This window comes from Arachis stenosperma, chromosome 2 (genome assembly GCF_014773155.1).
Source record: "Arachis stenosperma cultivar V10309 chromosome 2, arast.V10309.gnm1.PFL2, whole genome shotgun sequence".
Lineage (NCBI taxonomy): Eukaryota > Viridiplantae > Streptophyta > Magnoliopsida > Fabales > Fabaceae > Arachis > Arachis stenosperma.
In genome coordinates this window covers 101416959-101423090 of record NC_080378.1, presented here as the reverse complement: position 1 = coordinate 101423090, position 6132 = coordinate 101416959, and the positions used below count along the sequence as shown (strand labels likewise).

Below are 6132 nucleotides of genomic sequence, written 5' to 3'. Positions count from 1 at the left end.
ATTTTATAGGCTTTTTTTTAAAACCTATAACCTAATCTTTTAATTAATAAACCTTTTAAAAAGTTCAAACTTAACTTATTTAATAAAATAAATCGAATTAAGTTGAATTTAAAAAGAGCCGAATCACAAACTCTATCGAGTAGTCCAACTCACTATATACCATCCCTAGTTTTTAACAAATAATATTTGTTGATGTATATATAGATAGCTTAAGAAAAGCAGCCCATGCCATTGGACTAGTAAACGAGCTTTTTTAGGATACTGTAGTAAAATAAAGTTACATGATTTTCCTGTGGAAATAGTCTTTGAATGGAGATCCTATTTCCCTAAGTGGCTTTAGGAAGAATTTGATGAATTTAATTTTTATGGACAAAATAAAAGAGGTGGTCTTGGTCATTAAATGTTTTGATGAGTCATAGCTTTAAATGTGTCTCTTATAAAAGAATACATTGAACCCATTCCTCCACTTAATAGCATGGATACAGCTTTATATTTTTTTTTTTTGTTAAATAGTTAAATTAATTTTTAAAAAACTGTTTAATTAAATTCATTTTTTAAAATTTTTAAATTAGTTAGGTTAGTTTTTTTTATTTTTATTATTAAGGATATCAAAGTTTATTGATGTGGTAAGTTAAGTAACATCAAAATACACACTTAAAAGTTCTAATTGACTATTAACCAATTTAGTTTATGAAATTAGATCAAATTAATACTAAATTAAAAAATTTTAATGCCTCAAGTTATTCTCTCAATTAGGTTTTAATTTGATCTAATTTTATAAATTTATTATGTTAATAGTCAATTAAGACTTTTAGGTGTGTGTTGTGATTTCACTTAACATGCTATATTAATAAATTTCAACACCTTCAACAAAAAAAGTGACAGAAAAATTAACATGACTAATTTAAATCTTTAAAGGACAAATTTGATTAAGAAAAATTTGTAAGGATCAATTGAGAATGAATGATTTTTCAGGCACAAATTTAATCATTTTTTTTTTCTACAGTGTCTCTCAACTCGACAAGTTAAGAACTAATCCGTTATGGATCTGAATTTCATTTAAGGGTCTGTCATTTGCTAATAAATTGTTACATATATAAGATAGAATTCAAACCTCCAATATTTAATTAAAAGAAAAGTATGAGGAGCCAACGGAATATTTGTACAATGTGCACAATGAAGGTTTATGGAGTATTAGAGATATAATCATTAGTGTTACCTTTTTTCATTAGCTGAAGCTTTTGGGATGAGTGGTATCATGACATGGTATTAGAGCGCTAGATCCGAAAGGTCAAGAATTTGATCATTGGTGAACTCCAAAATCAGTTTAATATTTTGGGAAGATGTTTATTATACTCGACCAACTCAAATTAGTTATAGCTTTATATGTTTTATTTGGACCCTACAACAAATAAGGGTTTTTGCAACGGTCAAAACCGTTGCCGTAGATTGAAAAATTGTTCCTAAAACTTTAGGCAACGCTTTGGCAACGGTTTTTGACCTGTGGTATATGCGGCCGTTGCCAATGCTCAAAGGCAACGGTTTTTTACCTAAGGCAACGGTAACAAAAAAAACTGTTGCCAAAGTTACTAGCATAGACAACAGTTTTGAAAGAAAATTTTATACAACGGTTTTGAACCGTTACTCGATAAGCAACGGTTTTAAACCATTCTCTTTCATGACATAACAGGTTAAATCTATAACTGGATAGGCAACAGTTTTAAACTGTTGTAATTTTATTATTCAAAAAACCAACGGTTTTAAAGCATTCCCAGTAGTGTTTTTTGACAACAGTTTTAATACTATTGCCATTTTTTAGTTGTCTTTGACAACGGTTTTAACACCATTGCCTTTTGTAACTTTTAACAACGGTTTTTTGTAATATATAATTATTTATTTACAATAGTTTTCTCATGAATAAAAATAGTTCTAACTTTTTTTTAATTTAATGTCAATAAATAATCTAAACTATTTGAATCAAATTACTAAAGAAAACTAATTGAACATTTACCAACAAATTTGACTTATAAAAATTGTTATAAAATCTACAATCACAATATATCATCATTGCAAAATAACATAATACTAGTCTAGGTCATAACTAATTTTACTTATATCATCATCATTTTTTAAAATACAAAAATACTATAGCCTAAGGGTGACAATTTTTTTATTTTTCTTCAATAAAGTTGGTGTGGTAACCCAGCTTGAGTGGACTCTCTTGGCTTTAATGGTAACTGCTCTACGTAAAGAACTAGAAAGAATCTTAAATCTGATTTTTATATGTATAAACATTTTTGGCAAATTAGAAAACCTGAATAATAAGCATTAAAAAGACAAACACAAAGTTATGTACCAACCTTGTCTGAAAAATTTAAAGACAGTATATACTTCATGCTATAAAAGTTCTAATTTGAACCCAATGAACAAAGGCTAAGTTAGAAAAAACTCAATTATATTAGTATCTTCCTTAATTATGAATTAAAAAAAAGAATGAATGAAAAGGATGGGAGCAGAGACCATGTTCTTTGCTTGAGAAGCTAGAGTGCTTTGGTTGAAAGAACCTACCTACATGGAAGAATAAATCTCTTAGTTAAAATAAAAATGCAGAAACTAAGAAGTTCCACACCAGGTGAGTTAATAACCCAAAAGAAATTGAGGTTAATTCACGTGATCCATCAATAATAACTAATAATAATACAATCTCATTAAACTAATTAGTATAGCATAATAAGCAATAATAAGTATATAGCTATGCTCCTCACAGTAATTACAACGAACTGAACTAGTATAGCATAATAAGCTAAGAGAAAAGACGTAGTATTATATAGTTTCATTCGTTCAAGTATTTGTTAATAAGTATATAGTTATGCTCTTCAAAATCGACTTAACCCTGCAGTTTTGGAGTAACTTGCAAATATAAGCATCAATGCCAACTAAAAAATCACAAACAAAATGTAAGATTTGAAGATAATTTGATACCACAAACAGATTTGTCAAATGTCAATACACAAACAATGCTCAAATATATCATGAAGACAAAATCATCCTTGCTGGTGGCCGACTAACAGGTTCTCCTCTGGCAGCCTTCACCAGCAGAGGATCTGAAGACAAAATCACCACAAAAATCATGAATTTCTCTTGCTTAAATGAGTATAATCAAGAAAATGAAAGAGTAATCAAGAGAAAGAAATGCTTATAAAAGTCTCCCAAATTTGAACAATATTACACATTTCTATAAAACATACAAATGAATGTTAATTGTTAACAGAACTTTTTTCCCTCTTTTTCCATGCCTTCAATCAATCAAATTCAACAATCTCCATTAATTGATTCATCTCAATGACTCAAAAATATCTGAATGCAATAACAATTTGCACCACTATCTAAAGCAACAAATTTGTTAAAACTGAATGCTATTAGGAACCAGCAATGTCACCTTTATTATCACACAGATAAAGTAGCTACATTACCACTTCAAAAAATAAATGAACTGAGAGAAAAATAAAAAAGAAAAAAAAGCTAAATTGAACAAAATGAAGAGCATAATGAGAAGAAAGAAAAAACTGTGGTACCGGAAGAAGAGGCAGAGCAAGTGACGGAGAGGTGCAATTTTGGGTTGAAAGGGAGTGAAAGTGTAGTGTTTAAGGCATTAGAATGTGGAAACAAAGAAGAAGATTTTCATCCAACAAAACCAGTGAAAGTGTTAATGGAAGTAGAAGCCAGTGTAGCATTTAAGGCATTAGAATGTTTGTTTGCTCAACTAATAAATGACCTTTTTTCTCTATTTTATTCTTTTCCTTTTATTTTTATTTATTTCTTTCTTTCCTACTCGGATTCCTTCAATATTGTACCACACAAATCACCTTGTCCTACTTGTAAAAGAAAAGAACAAATTGAGGTTGCAACTTGTACCTGAAAGGAGCTTTTGAAGAGTAGTACAAGCTTCCTTCCACGCTGGCCTTCCAAGGGATACAAACATATTTAGATTAGGCTGTTTCAATTACAACACAACATGGAAACCAATTATTGTCCTATGCAATGAATATGAAAGTAAAAGAACTAAACCACAATGTCAAGCTACTAATACGACAACAACAACAACAACAACAAAGCCTTGTCCCACTAAGTGGGGTCGGCTACATGAATTAAACGACGACATTGTGCTCTGTCATGTATCATGTCTACAGAGAGACCGTTTACATGTAGATCTCGTTTGACCATCTCATGGATAGTCTTCTTAGGTCTTCCTCTGCCTTTCGCCCTTTGTCCATCTTCCATCTCATCCACCCTCCTGACTGGATGTTCTATCGGTCTTCTTCTCACATGTCCAAACCACCTGAGACGCGATTCAACAATCTTTTCCACAATGGGTGCTACTCCAACTCTCTCCCTTATATCTTCATTCCTTATTTTATCCAATCGCGTATGACCACTCATCCATCTCAACATCTTCATCTCTGCCACACTCAGCTTATGTTCGTGCTCCCCTTTAGCCGCCCAACACTCCGTACCATACAGCATAGCCGGACTTATAGCGGTGCGATAGAATTTACCTTTAAGTTTTAAAGGCGCTTTTTTGTCGCATATAAGACCAGATGCACTCCGCCATTTTGACCAACCTGCTTGGATCCTATGATTTACATCCTGTTCAATCTCTCCATTATCCTGTATGATGCACCCAAGATACTTAAAACTTTTAACTTTTTCTAGGATGTTTTCTCCAATCTTCACCTCTATATTGGGGTTTTCCCTTCTTAGACTGAACTTAGATTCCATATATTCCATCTTGCTACGGCTTATGCGCAGACCATACACTTCTAAAGCTTCTCTCCATAACTCCAACTTCTTATTTAGGTCTTCCCTTGACTCTCCCATAAGGACGATATCATCGACAAAAAGCATGCACCATGGCACAGGCTCTTAGATGTGCTCTGTGAGTACTTCCAGGACTAATGTGAAAAGGTATGGGCTTAAGGATGATCCCTGGTGTAATCCTATACCAATAGGGAATTCTTCCGTCACACCACCTTGAGTCTTCACACTAGTTGTGGTCCCATCATACATGTCTTTAATTGCCCGAACATATGCGATCCTTACTCTCCTCTTTTCTAAAACCTTCCATAAGACCTCCCTTGGTACCCTATCATACGCTTTTTCCAAATCAATAAACACCATATGTAGGTCCCTTTTAATATTACGATACCTCTCCATCATCCTTCTTAATAGGTATATCGCTTCAGTGGTAGATCTTCCTGGCATAAATCCAAATTGATTCTCTGTTACTTGTGTCTCTTTTCTCAACCTCCGTTCTATCACCATTTCCCATAACTTCATAGTATGACTCATAAGCTTAATCCCTCTATAGTTTCTGCAACTTTGTATATCCCCTTTATTCTTGTAGATAGGTACCAAGGTGCTCTTTCTCCACTCATCAGGCATCTTCTTTGACCTTAAAATCTCATTAAAAAGCTTAGTTAACCAGTTGATGCCTTTTTCTCCAAGACCTTTGCAAACCTCAATCAGGATATTATCAGGTCCTACTGTCCTGCCATTTTTCATTTGCTTTAAAACCTCTTTTACCTCGAGGTCTCGAATCCTTCGATAGTAGTCAAAGTTTTGATCTTCTTCCCTTGTGCATAATCGACCAAGGCTCGGAAGAGTCTTCTGTCCCTCATTAAATAACTCGTAGAAGTAACTCTTCCACCTTTCATTAATCTTCTCCTCTTGAGCTAACACCTCTCCATCCTTATCCTTTATGCACTTAACCTGATCTAAATCTCTCGTTCTTCTTTCCCGACTCTTTGCGATTCTATATATACCTTTTTCTCCTTCTTTTGTGTCCAAAGACTGGTAGAGACCCTCATATGCTCTTGTTTTTGCTTCACTTACAGCCACTTTTGTCTCTTTCTTAGCCGCCTTATATTTTTTCCAATTATCTGCATTGCGGCATAAAGACCACTCTTTAAAGCATTCCATTTTTATCTTTATCTTTTCTTGTATACTCGCATTCCACCACTAGGACTCCTTGTCTCTTGGTCCTATTCCTTTAGATTCACCAAAACTTTCTTTTGCTGTTCTTCTAATAACTTCTGCCATCTCCTTCCACATCTCTTCCGCGCTTCCGTTCCC

The 6132-nt window shown here is 33.3% G+C and overlaps 1 pseudogene; it reads right to left on the bottom strand.

Moving 5' to 3' along the window:
• Positions 1 to 3030: 3030 nt before the first annotated feature.
• Positions 3031 to 5562, bottom strand: LOC130963308 (uncharacterized; annotated as a pseudogene).
• Between the last annotated feature and the right edge of the window lie 570 nt (positions 5563 to 6132).